This window comes from Ranitomeya imitator, chromosome 1, assembly GCF_032444005.1.
Source record: "Ranitomeya imitator isolate aRanImi1 chromosome 1, aRanImi1.pri, whole genome shotgun sequence".
Classification (NCBI taxonomy): Eukaryota; Metazoa; Chordata; class Amphibia; order Anura; family Dendrobatidae; genus Ranitomeya; species Ranitomeya imitator.
Genome location: NC_091282.1, coordinates 48,365,063 through 48,379,808, shown reverse-complemented (window position 1 = coordinate 48,379,808; position 14,746 = coordinate 48,365,063). Strand labels below are relative to the sequence as shown.

At 45.7% G+C, this 14,746-nt stretch overlaps 1 protein-coding gene across 1 annotated transcript in view; it reads right to left on the bottom strand.

The window, feature by feature from the left end:
• The window catches only part of LOC138673233 (O-acyltransferase like protein-like), an 83,561-nt gene that overhangs the window by 56,610 nt on the left and 12,205 nt on the right, over positions 1–14,746 (bottom strand). The gene's annotated exons all lie outside the window — the stretch shown is intronic.

Below are 14,746 nucleotides of genomic sequence, written 5' to 3'. Positions count from 1 at the left end.
AACAAAAAGAGTGCTCCACTGATGGCGTTGGAGAAGACCTCTAGGAGACTCACTGACCCACCAGAGAAGAGCAAGAAGATCTCAGCCAAACCATAACTATGACTAGACCTCCCCCAGCAATGCCTTCCAGTTTAGGGCAGGTCTTATTTGATGGAGCTTTGTGGATTTTGCATAAAACTTGAACTGTGTAAAGTTGGTCCTAATGGTCTCCGTCATTTAATTGGATTTTAAATAACATAACAAAAACAGCAATAATGTAAATTGCTCCAGCCCTATATTTTATAAAATCCTATTCTAATTCATTTTTATCTCTATATGTTCAGAAATATTTTATATTTACATAGAAATGGTAAACATTCACTTGAAGGGGCATCTGTTGGTGGGATTAACCCTCCTAAGCCGTCTATATGGGCATGTCAGTCATAGGAAACTGAATAAAAGGATACCTTGATATCTGCGATCCGATGTCTTATTCCAGAGAAATCAATGTTTTTCTTATATGTAAATGAGCTTTTAAGATCTATGGGCTGGACATAGATCTCCCTGAGAATTTGCCTCCAGAGCTTCATTGAAAGAAAGCGTTACCAGAGTGAGACATGTAATGACTGATAGTCTTCTCTCCTAATCTACACGTCTCACACTGATAATGCTCCCTTTCATATAAATTATGCCTTGGAGGCAGATTCTCAGGGAGATCTATGGCAGGCACATGGATTTCTTGGGAATAAGTCATCGGATTATAGATATCAACTTTATCGAAGTAATATTTTATTCAACTTTCTGTTGACGGTTTAGGAGGGTTGTTCCTACTGACAGATTCCCTTTAAAGATTTCGTAAAACAAATTGCACACTTTTTTTTAATGATCTTTTAGTCCTAATGAGGCAGATATACTCACATTGAAAATCAATTGAAAAGTTGCCATGAAGACAAGAGGGGTCAGCGGGTGCCTTAGTCCACCTGCCAAAACCACATGGACCAAGGCACATCCACCGAACGCCCGCTCTCTTTTTACAGTGGGCGTAATACTACTTAGACAACACAGGGTGAGGGTAAAACAGTGTGGTAATGCTTTATTGAACCACAAAACAGGCAGATAACACATAGAACAGTCCCAGCACAATACCCAAGATGGTGCACCCTTCCGCTGATTCACTGGGATAAGAACAGCTGTGACTTGAGAGCCTCCAGGGCTGACTACCCCTACCTATGGCACACACAGACAGGAGGTAATGACAAGCTTAGGAAGCTGACTGTCCATTGAGGTACAAGCCCAGGTGAACGGAGGGTCACATCTGAACATCTCCATGGAGCCAGGAGACCGGTGAGTCCCAATCCTGGCTTTCCCAAATGTATCCATGGGGCTCAGATGACCAGTGGGTCTACATCCTGACCTCCCCAAATGTATCCATGGATTCAGTGATGGTCAATGGAGCATTGGGAAGGGCAGGGTATGTGCTAGTCGATCCATACCACTAAAGACAGATGGGATGGATACACAAACAAGGGCGAACACTTAGCTTGAGTAGACTCAGAGATAAACATGGACGTCCTCCAAACAACAGAGAGGAAGATATTTAGCTCAAAGCCACAGCAAGGAGCTGGAAATGGGAAATATTGCCTTCCAACAGCAACCTGGGAGTTATATACACCTCGGTCCAGGTGTCTCAACTAGAGCTGGGGGAGGCTGCCTGTCATGATTCCAATGGCAGGGAATCACAAAAGGACAAGCACCAACGAGCTCTAGGGTGATGGAACCTGAGCTGACCGCGACCCTAAACCTGAACACACAAATAACAATAGCCGGGGAACGTGCCTACGTTGATCCTAGACGTCTCGCACCAGCCGAAGATCTAACTTCCCCTATTAGAAGAAACACAGACCTCTCTTGCCTCCAGAGAAATACCCCACAGAAATAGTAGCCCCCCACATATAATGACGGTGAAATGAGAGGAAGGCACATACACAGTATGAAATCAGATTCAGCAAAATGAGGCCCGCTAAAACTAGATAGCAGAGGATACAAAAGTAAACTGCGCGGTCAGCAAAAAACCCTTCAAAAAACCATCCTGTAATTACTTGAACTCATGTTCCAACTCATGGAACATGAGGAGCAATTACAGCCCGCTAGAGCAACCAGCAGCAAAGAAACAATTATATGCAAGCTGGACAAGACAAAAATAAATCAAAACGTGGAACAAGAAAATCAAAAACTTAGCTTGTCCTGAAGATTACTGAAGCCAGAAGCTGAGGTAACAAAACACTCTGATAACCTTGATAGCCGGCGGGGAAATGACAAGAAAGCCCGGTTAAATAGGAAACTCCCAAATCCTAATAGAACAGGTGGACACCAGAGACAGCAGAACACAAATCACCCAGTACCATCAGTAACCATCAGAGGGAGCCCAAAAACAGAACTCACAACAGTACCCCCCCCCTTGAGGAGGGGTCACCGAACCCTCACGAGAACCACCAGGGCGACCAGGATGAGCCCTATGAAAAGCGCGGACCAAATCATCAGCATGAACATCAGAGGCAACCACCCAAGAATTATCCTCCTGACCATAACCCTTCCACTTGACCAAATATTGGAGTTTCCGTCTGGAAACACGAGAATCCAAGATCTTCTCCACAACATACTCCAATTCTCCCTCCACCAGCACCGGAGCAGGAGGCTCAGGCGAAGGAACAACAGGTACCTCATACCTCCGCAACAACGACCGATGGAACACATTATGAATAGCAAACGATGCCGGGAGATCCAAACGAAACGACACAGGGTTAAGAATTTCCAAGATCCTATAAGGACCGATGAACCGAGGCTTGAACTTAGGAGAAGAGACCTTCATAGGAACAAAACGAGAAGACAACCACACCAAGTCCCCAACACGAAGTCGAGGACCCACGCGGCGACGGCGATTAGCAAACTGCTGAGCCTTCTCCTGGGACAACTTCAAATTGTCCACCACATGACTCCAAATCTGATGCAACCTATCCACCACCATGTCCACTCCAGGACAATCAGAAGGCTCCACCTGACCAGAGGAAAAACGAGGATGAAACCCCGAATTACAAAAGAAAGGAGAAACCAAGGTAGCAGAACTAGCCCGATTATTAAGGGCAAACTCGGCCAGCGGCAAAAAGGTAACCCAGTCATCCTGATCAGCAGAAACAAAACACCTCAAATAAGTTTCCAAGGTCTGATTAGTTCGCTCCGTCTGGCCATTCGTCTGAGGATGGAATGCAGACGAAAAGGACAAATCAATGCCCATCTTAGCACAGAACGTCCGCCAAAATCTAGACACAAACTGGGATCCCCTGTCAGAAACGATGTTCTCCGGAATCCCATGCAAACGAACCACGTTCTGGAAAAACAGAGGGACCAACTCAGAGGGGGAAGGCAACTTAGGCAAGGGTACAAGATGAACCATTTTAGAAAAGCGGTCACACACAACCCAGATGACGGACATTTATTGAGAGACAGGGAGACTTCATGGCCAAAAGTTCCCGATTACCCACATCATAATTCCGCTCAGCGGGCGAAAATTTTCTAGAAAAGAACGCACATGGCTTCATCACCGAGCAATCGGAGCTTCTCTGTGACAAAACCGCCCCCGCTCCAATCTCGGAAGCATCAACCTCAACCTGGAAAGGAAGCGAAACATCAGGCTGACGCAACACAGGAGCAGAAGAAAACCGGCGTTTAAGTTCCTGAAAGGCCTCCACAGCCGCAGGAGACCAATCAGCAACATCAGCACCCTTCTTAGTCAAATCCGTCAAAGGCTTAACAACACTAGAAAAATTAGTTATAAAACGACGATAGAAATTAGCAAAGCCCAAGAACTTCTGCAAACTCTTAAGAGATGCAGGCTGCGTCCAGTCACAAATAGCCCGAACCTTGACGGGATCCATCTCAATAGTAGAAGGGGAAAAAATATACCCCAAGAAAGAAATCTTCTGGACTCCAAAGAGACACTTTGAGCCCTTTACAAACAAGGAATTAGCCCGCAGGACCTGAAACACCTTCCTGACCTGCTGAACATGAGACTCCCAGTCATCAGAAAAAAACAAAATATCATCCAAATACACAATCATAAATTTATCCATATATTCACGGAAAATATCGTGCATAAAGGACTGGAAGACTGAAGGAGCATTAGAAAGTCCGAAAGGCATTACCAAATACTCAAAATGGCCCTCAGGCGTATTAAATGCGGTTTTCCACTCATCACCTTGCTTTATTCGTATAAGATTATACGCACCCCGGAGATCAATCTTAGTGAACCATTTAGCCCCCTTAATATGAGCAAACAAATCAGTCAACAAAGGCAAAGGATACTGATATTTTACGGTAATCTTATTCAAAAGACGATAATCTATACAAGGTCTCAAGGACCCATCTTTCTTGGCCACGAAAAAAAAACCTGCTCCCAAAGGGGACGAAGATGGACGGATATGTCCCTTTTCCAAGGACTCCTTAACATAATCCCGCATAGCAGTATGCTCTGGCACTGACAGATTGAACAAACGACCTTTAGGAAATTTACTACCAGGAATTAAATCTATAGCACAATCGCAATCCCTGTGAGGAGGAAGCGAACTGAGCTTAGGCTCCTCAAAAACATCCCGATAATCCGACAAAAATACAGGAACCTCAGAAGGAGTAGATGAAGCGATAGAAATCGGAGGTGCATCATCATGAACCCCCTAACATCCCCAGCTTAACACAGACATTGTTTTCCAGTCAAGGACTGGATTATGAGTTTGTAACCATGGCAGACCAAGTACTAGAACATCATGTAAATTATACAACACCAGGAAGCGAATCACCTCCTGATGAACGGGAGTCATACGCATGGTCACTTGTGTCCAGTACTGAGGTTTATTCATAGCTAAAGGTGTAGAGTCAATTCCCTTCAAAAGAATAGGGACTTCCAGAGGCTCAAGACTAAACCCACATCGCTTGGCAAATGACCAATCCATAAGACTCAGGGCAGCGCCTGAATCTACATAGGCATCGACGGAAATGGATGATAATGAACAAATCAGAGTCACAGACAGAATGAACTTAGACTGTAACGTACTAATGGCAACAGACTTATCAACCTTTTTTGTGCGTTTAGAGCATGCTGATATAACATGAGCTGAATCACCACAATAAAAGCACAACCCATTTTTCCGCCTATAGTTTTGCCGTTCACTTCTAGACTGAACTCTATCACATTGCATTGTCTCAAGTGCCTGTTCAGAAGACACCGCCAAATGGTGCACAGGTTTGCGCTCCCGTAAACGCCGATCAATCTGAATAGCCATAGTCATAGACTAGGCACAGGGAACCCCACCATAACATCTTTAATGGCCTCAGAAAGGCCATCTCTGAACTTTGCAGCCAGGGCGCACTCATTCCACTGAGTAAGCACTGACCATTTCCGAAATTTTTGACAATATATTTCTGCTTCATCTTGCCCCTGAGAGAGAGCTAATAAAGCTTTTTCAGCCTGAATCTCTTGGTTAGGTTCCTCATAGAGCAAACCCAATGCCAGAAAAAAGGCATCCACATTAAGCAACGCAGGATCCCCTGGTGCCAATGCAAATGCCCAATTTTGAGGGTCACCCCGCAGGAAAGATATAATAATCTTAACCTGCTGAGCAGGGTCTCCAGAAGAGCGAGATTTCAAAGAAAGGAACAGCTTGCAATTGTTCCTAAAATTCAGAAAACTAGATCTATCTCCAGCAAAGAACTCTGGAATAGGAATTCTAGGTTCAGACATAGGAGCATGTACGACAAAATCTTGTATATTTTGAACCTTAGCAGCAAGATTATTCAAGCTGGAAGCTAAACTCTGGACGTCCATGATAAACAGCTAAGGTCAGAGCCATTCAAGGATTAAGAGGAGGAAAAAAAAATCAGCCAGGCTGCGATTAGGGCTAGGCAGCAACCTCAGAGGAGAAAAAAAAAAAAAAAAAAAAAAAAACACTTCCTCAGACTACTTTTCCTCCTACTTCAGCCCAAACATTTTGTGGCCGGCTATACTGTCATGATTCCAATGGCAGGGAATCACAAAAGGACAAGCACCAACGAGCTCAAGGGTGATGGAACCTGAGCTGACCGCGACCCTAAACCTGAACACACAAATAACAATAGCCGGGGAACGTGCCTACGTTGATCCTAGACGTCTCGCACCAGCCGAAGATCTAACTTCCCCTATTAGAAGAAACACAGACCTCTCTTGCCTCCAGAGAAATACCCCACAGAAATAGCAGCCCCCCACATATAATGACGGTGAAATGAGAGGAAGGCACATACACAGTATGAAATCAGATTCAGCAAAATGAGGCCCGCTAAAACTAGATAGCAGAGGATACAAAAGTAAACTGCGCGGTCAGCAAAAAAACCCTTCAAAAAAACATCCTGTAATTACTTGAACTCATGTTCCAACTCATGGAACATGAGGAGCAATTACAGCCCGCTAGAGCAACCAGCAGCAAAGAAACAATTATATGCAAGCTGGACAAGACAAAAATAAATCAAAACGTGGAACAAGAAAATCAAAAACTTAGCTTGTCCTGAAGATTACTGAAGCCAGAAGCTGAGGTAACAAAACACTCTGATAACCTTGATAGCCGGCGGGGAAATGACAAGAAAGCCCGGTTAAATAGGAAACTCCCAAATCCTAATAGAGCAGGTGGACACCAGAGACAGCAGAACACAAATCACCCAGTACCATCAGTAACCACCAGAGGGAGCCCAAAAATAGAACTCACAACAGCTGCCACTGGCTCCTAAAGTCAAAATGCCATGAAGAAGTCTGCAAAGCAAACTGCTGAGACTTTTTGCAGTCAGATACAGAGTGACAGTCTGCAGACTCTGAGAGCTGTCTGTGTGACAGCTCTCCTGCGACCACATAACGACCTAAACAGCGATGCTGCAGCGATCGGCATCGTTGTCTATATCGCTGCAGCGTCGCTAAATGTACCTTAAGAGGAAGATGTGATGAGATTATCTCGCATTGTTTGACTAATCAGTTTGCAAAGTTTTTACTCCTCTGTTTTGCATGTCAACAAGCTAGCTGGCCTTGACAATGTGTAATCAACATATCAGCAAACATCATTGTTCAATTACCCTGTGTCTCTGTAATCCAGGATAACAAAACAATATGTTACAACAAACGTCAACTTAAAAGTCAGTATTACAGACTTGTACTAACAAAAGTCTGTCTTTTCTTGATCAACCAATGAACAAACACATAAATTAAAAAGTCGACATGTAGATAATAATCTATTCCTCCTAGCTTACTAAAAATAGTGCTGTATTGATAATCTCCTGCTGATAAAACACTGATTTTATTAAAACCTACAGCACACAGACTAATAAGTGACACCGCTGGAATCAGGGTCTCAGCCCTTACATCATGCTTATTTCAGATTACACAGGAAAAAAACTGCTGACGGATTCTCCTTAAGAGATCTATTTGATAATGTCTGCAGTTTATATTGTGAAATTTGGTGACAGATCCGCTGTAAAGTTTTTTTGTGTTGCCGTGCACAAACTGGGTGTTACTCCTGTGATAACTGACTCATAGATGGATGCACCCTAGGAAAAATAAATAAAAATTATATACAGTACAGACCAAAAGTTTGGACACACCTTCTCATTTAAAGATTTTCCTGTATTTTCATGACTATGAAAATTGTAAATTCACACTGAAGGCACCAAAACTATGAATTAACACATGTGGAATTATATACTTAACAAAAAAGTGTGAAACAACTGAAAATACGTCTTATATTCTAGGTTCTTCAAAGTAGCCACCTTTTGCTTTGATGACTGCTTTGCACACTCTTGGCATTCTCTTGATGAGCTTCAAGAGGTAGTCGCCAGAAATGGTCTTCCAACAATCTTGAAGGAGTTCCCAGAGATGCTGAGCACTTGTTGGCCCTTTTGCCTTCACTCTGCGGTCCAGCTCACCCCAAACCATCTCGATTGGGTTCAGGTCTGGTGACTGTGGAGGCCAGGTCATCTGGAGTAGCACTCCATCACTCTCCTTCTTGGTCAAATAGCCCTTACACAGCCTGGAGGTTGTGTTTGGGGTCATTGTCCTGTTGAAAAATAAATGATGGTCCAACTAACCGCAAACCGGATGGAATAGCATGCCGCTACAAGATGCTGTGGTAGTCATGCTGGTTCAGTATGCCTTCAATTTGGAATAAATCCCCAACAGTGTCACCAGCAAAGCACCCCCACACCATCACACCTCCTCCTCCATGCTTCACGGTGGGAACCAGGTATGTAGAGTTCATCCGTTCACCTTTTCTGCGTCGCACAAAGACACGGTGGTTGGAACCAAAGATCTCAAACAGTCTATTCAGTAGGACTATCAGCTGTGTATCCACCAGACTTCTGCACAACACAACTGATGATCCCAACACAATCTATAAGGCAAGAAATCCCACTTATTAAACCTGACAGGCCACACCTGTGAAGTGAAAACCATTCCTGGTGACTACCTCTTGAAGCTCATCAAGAGAATGCCAAGAGTGTGCAAAGCAGTCATCAAAGCAAAAGGTGGCTACTTTGAAGAACCTAGGATATAAGACATAATTTCAGTTGTTTCACACTTTTTTGTTAAGTATATAACTCCACATGTGATAATTCATAGTTTTGATGCCTTCAGTGTGAATGTACAATTTTCATAGTCAGGAAAATACAGAAAAATCTTTAAATGAGAAGGTACAGGAAAGAAATATATCTTGGTAACGTGTTAGCCAGTAGATAGAAAAATATTTAGAATTGAGAGTCCTCAGTGGTTGATACCTTTTAATGGCTAACTGAAAAGATGGTAACAAATTGCAAACTTTCGAGACTACACAGGCCTCTTCATCAGGCAAAGACTAAAACAAATTCTGAAGAATCACATATTTATGCACAACATAGCACAGAGAAAAAAAGAAAAAGGAAAAACCATGGATGAGCCAGGTGACATGAAGCAGAATTACCATGGGTGATAAACAGTTACGTCCATAAATGTTGGACCAATTCTTAGATAAGGAATGTTTTATTGTCCTGTGATTAGTGTCACCAAATTTTTGGTCTGTACTGTATGTGCCTTTCACTTTTTACAGTATTCCCGAAGAAACACCACTGTCATTTTCCCACATTGTCATTGTAGTAAAACAAATTGAGTGAAACATGGAGTTTTAACACAAGAATATCTCGGTCTAAACTGTTTGCCGACGGCTATAATTCTGGGAATCCCGATGAGACTCGTACAAACTCCTACGACTGATTCTACTCTTCTTTGAAAACGTTGTAAAAGAGATGATAAAAAGACGACCGCCGGTTATCTGTAATTTCTAAGAGGAAACAAAGAAAGGGAAATATTACTCCGGCTCAGATAGATGATAGAAATCACTGAGAACTTGTTATCTGGGGACACAAAATGAGCTGGAAATGGAAGTGATCCTGTATGACAAGCCAACAGTGATGTCTCCACAATAGTCGGGTGTCTAAATATTTACCCATTTTTGTATACATTTTTATCAGAAAGTCAGGCAAAAAAAACCCCCAAAAGGTGAAGATAACCAGAAGTCAGGAATGATGACTAGTGTTGAGCATTCCGATACCACAAGTATCGGAATTCCGATACCGAGTTCCGATATTTTTGCGATATCGGGAATCGGTATCGGGATGAAGATTGATGTGCAAAATAAAGAGTAAAAATAAAAAATATTGATATACTTCCCCTCGGACGCGCCCTGGTTGTAACAGCTGCAACCGCCATGCTTCAATGTTCCTAAGAATGAGCGCGTGAAGGACCTTCGATGACGTCGCGGCTTTTGATTGGTCGCGTGAGCAGTCACATGAGCGGTCACGTGACCAATCACAAGCCGCGACGTCATCGAAGGTCCTTCACGCGCTCATTCTTAGGAAAAGAAGCATGGCGGTTGCAGCGGTCAGGGCCGCCATCAGGGCATGACGGCCGTGACTGGCGTATGGGGCCCGGTGAGCAGAGGGGGCCCACATCGGGCCCCCTCTTATCTGCTCACCGGGCCCCTACCGGCAGCCGCAGGCTAACCGGGCCCTTAGCGCCGACGCTGCAGCTGTTTAAAGCTATTGACGTGCGGGCGCGGGCCCGCACGTCAATAGTTAACAGCCGCGGCGCCGCCAGCCAATCTGAGGCTGGCAGGCGCTGACGTCAGCCGCAGCGTGCGTGCATGTCGCCGGCGTCTGACATCATTGTCAGTCGCCGGCGAGTGCATGCACGCTGCAGCTGCGTGGAGACTTCGCCCGCCGCAGGAGCGCGGCAGGTAAGAAGAACTTTTTTTTTTTTTTTTAGAGCGGCGATCCGGGGGCCCAAGGAAGAACGCTGGACAGAGATGGGGCAGAGTGCTGGGAAGAGATGGGGCAGAGTGCTGGACAGAGATGGGGCAGAGTGCTGGACAGAGATGGGGCAGAGTGCTGGACAGAGATGGGGCAGAGTGCTGGACACAGGGGCAAAACGCTGGACAGAGATGGGGCAGAGTGCTGAGAAGAGATGGGGCAGAGTGCTGGGAAGAGATGGGGCAGAGTGCTGGGCAGAGTGCTGGACAGAGATGGGGCAGAGTGCTGGACACAGGGGCAAAACGCTGGACAGAGATGGGGCAGAATGCTGGGAAGAGATGGGGCAGAGTGCTGGGAAGAGATGGGGCAGAGTGCTGGGCAGAGTGCTGGACAGAGATGGGGCAGAGTGCTGGACAGAGATGGGGCAGAGTGCTAGACAGAGATGGGGCAGAGCGCTGGACAGAGATGGGGCAGAGCGCTGGACAGAGATGGGGCAGAGCGCTGGACAGAGATGGGGCAGAGCGCTGGACAGAGATGGGGCAGAGCGCTGGACACAGATGGGGCAGGATTGGACACAGATGGGGCAGAGTGCTGAACACAGATGGGGCAGAGTGCTGGACACAGATGGGGCAGGATTGGAAACAGATGGGGCAGAGTGCTGGACACAGATGGGGCAGAGTGCTGGACACAGATGGGGCAGGATTGGAAACAGATGGGGCAGAATGGAGACAGATGGGGCAGGATTGGAGACAGATGGGGCAGGATGGATACGATGGAGACAGATGGGGCAGGATGGGGAGATCATATGGGGCAGAATGGATACTCATGAGGGCAGGATGGGAGAACATATGGCTGGAGCCTGCAATGAGACACACGGGGGCTAGGATGGCGAATATTACCATAGGGGCTAATTAAGGGATATTATTATTGCAGTGATGTATTTATTTTATTTTTTGAGTATACTGTTTTAAATGGGGGGAGGTCCTGTTACTGTGCAGAGTGATACTATGTCACCTTCTTTATGTGGTGTAATGTAGAGGCTGTGAAAATTAAGTAATGTATTCTGCAAGTGGAACTCGAGATAACTGTGTTATTTCCTGCAGAGACGAGTCCTGGCTGGAAGAAATGATGACGGTCTGTGCTGGATGAAAGATGAAGGACTTCACCTAGAGACGTCACTGGTGAGTCAGTGTTAACTATACACTGACACTATACACTGTATACTATATACAGAGCTCCTGTGTATAATGTCACCGGTGATCACTGTATTACCTGTACACAGACACTGCTTACTAATTACAGATCTCCTGTGTATAATGGCACTGATGGTGATAGTATTGTGGTTGTTTTTTTTTATTACTGATCAGAATTGTAGTATTCAGTCACTATGTGGTGGTAATATGTGGTCTGGACATGGAGTTGTGGTATTTTGTTATGGCTGGCAATCAGGCAACACAGCGTGCAGTAATCAGCGCACATACAGAGATCTGGCAATAACCAAAAACAATAGGACGAGCTCTGAGACGTGGAATCTCTGTAGACTGCAGTACCTGATCTATCCTCACACAACTATAAAGCAGCAGTGGATTGCGCCTAACAACTACCTATGCAACTCGGCACTGCCTGAGGAGCTGACTAGCCTGAAGATAGAAATACAAGCCTGACTTACCTCAGAGAAATACCCCAAAGGAATAGGCAGCCCCCCACATATAATGACTGTTAGCAAGATGAAAAGACAAACGTAGGAATGAAATAGATTCAGCAAAGTGAGGCCCGATATTCTAGACAGAGCGAGGATAGCAAAGAGAACTATGCAGTCTACAAAAAACCCTAAAACGAAAACCACGCAAAGGGGCAAAAAGACCCACCGTGCCGAACTAACAGCACGGCGGTGCACCCCTCTGCTTCTCAGAGCTTCCAGCAAAAGACAATAGCAAGCTGGACAGAAAAAAACAGAAAACAAACTAGAAGCACTTATCTAGCAGAGCAGCAGGCCCAAGGAAAGATGCAGTAGCTCAGATCCAACACTGGAACATTGACAAGGAGCAAGGAAGACAGACTCAGGTGGAGCTAAATAGCAAGGCAGCCAACGAGCTCACCAAAACACCTGAGGGAGGAAGCCCAGAGACTGCAATACCACTTGTGACCACAGAAGTGAACTCAGCCACAGAATTCACAACAGTACCCCCCCCTTGAGGAGGGGTCACCGAACCCTCACCAGAACCCCCAGGCCGACCAGGATAAGCCACATGAAAGGCACGAACAAGATCTGGGGCATGGACATCAGAGGCAAAAACCCAGGAATTATCTTCCTGAGCATAACCCTTCCATTTGACCAGATACTGGAGTTTCCGTCTAGAGACACGAGAATCCAAAATCTTCTCCACAATATACTCCAATTCCCCCTCCACCAAAACAGGGGCAGGAGGCTCCACAGATGGAACCATAGGTGCCACGTATCTCCTCAACAACGACCTATGGAATACATTATGTATGGAAAAGGAGTCTGGGAGGGTCAGACGAAAAGACACCGGATTGAGAATCTCAGAAATCCTATATGGACCAATAAAACGAGGTTTAAATTTAGGAGAGGAAACCTTCATAGGAATATGACGAGAAGATAACCAAACCAAATCCCCAACACGAAGTCGGGGTCCCACACGGCGTCTGCGATTAGCGAAAAGCTGAGCCTTCTCCTGGGACAAGGTCAAATTGTCCACTACCTGAGTCCAGATCTGCTGCAACCTGTCCACCACAGAATCCACACCAGGACAGTCCGAAGACTCAACCTGTCCTGAAGAGAAACGAGGATGGAACCCAGAATTGCAGAAAAATGGAGAGACCAAGGTAGCCGAGCTGGCCCGATTATTAAGGGCGAACTCAGCCAACGGCAAAAATGACACCCAATCATCCTGGTCAGCGGAAACAAAACATCTCAGATATGTTTCCAAGGTCTGATTGGTTCGTTCGGTCTGGCCATTAGTCTGAGGATGGAAGGCCGAGGAGAAAGATAGGTCAATGCCCATCCTACCACAAAAGGCTCGCCAGAACCTCGAGACAAACTGGGAACCTCTGTCAGAAACAATATTCTCAGGAATGCCATGTAAACGAACCACATGCTGGAAGAACAAAGGCACCAAATCAGAGGAGGAAGGCAATTTAACCAAGGGCACCAGATGGACCATTTTAGAAAAGCGATCACAGACCACCCAAATGACCGACATTTTTTGAGAAACGGGAAGGTCAGAAATGAAATCCATCGAAATATGTGTCCAAGGCCTCTTCGGGACCGGCAAGGGCAAAAGCAACCCACTGGCACGTGAACAGCAGGGCTTAGCCCTAGCACAAATTCCACAGGACTGCACAAAAGCACGCACATCCCGTGACAGAGATGGCCACCAGAAGGATCTAGCAACCAACTCCCTGGTACCAAAGATTCCTGGATGACCGGCCAGCACCGAACAATGAAGTTCAGAGATAACTTTACTAGTCCACCTATCAGGGACGAACAGTTTCTCGGCCGGACAACGATCAGGTTTATTAGCCTGAAATTTCTGCAACACTCTCCGCAAATCAGGGGAGATGGCAGACACAATGACTCCTTCCTTGAGGATACTCGCCGGCTCAGATAACCCCGGAGAGTCGGGCACAAAACTCCTAGACAGAGCATCCGCCTTCACATTTTTAGAGCCCGGAAGGTATGAAATCACAAAATCAAAACGAGCAAAAAATAACGACCAACGGGCCTGTCTAGGATTCAAGCGCTTGGCAGACTCGAGATAAGTCAAGTTCTTATGATCAGTCAATACCACCACGCGATGCTTAGCACCCTCAAGCCAATGACGCCACTCCTCGAATGCCCACTTCATGGCCAGCAACTCTCGGTTGCCCACATCATAATTACGCTCAGCAGCAGAAAATTTCCTGGAAAAGAAAGCACATGGTTTGAACACTGAGCAACCAGAACCTCTCTGTGACAAAACCGCCCCTGCACCAATCTCAGAAGCATCAACCTCGACCTGGAACGGAAGAGAAACATCAGGTTGACACAACACAGGGGCACAGCAAAAACGACGCTTCAACCCCTGAAAAGCTTCCACCGCAGCAGAAGACCAATTAACCAAATCAGCACCCTTCTTGGTCAAATCGGTCAATGGTCTGGCAATGCTAGAAAAATTACAGATGAAGCGACGATAAAAATTAGCAAAGCCCAGGAATTTCTGCAGACTTTTTAGAGATGTCGGCTGAGTCCAATCCTGGATGGCCTGAACCTTAACCGGATCCATCTCGATAGTAGAAGGGGAAAAGATGAACCCCAAAAATGAAACTTTCTGCACACCGAAGAGACACTTTGATCCCTTCACGAACAAGGAATTAGCACGCAGTACCTGGAAAACCATTCTGACTTGCTTCACATGAGACTCCC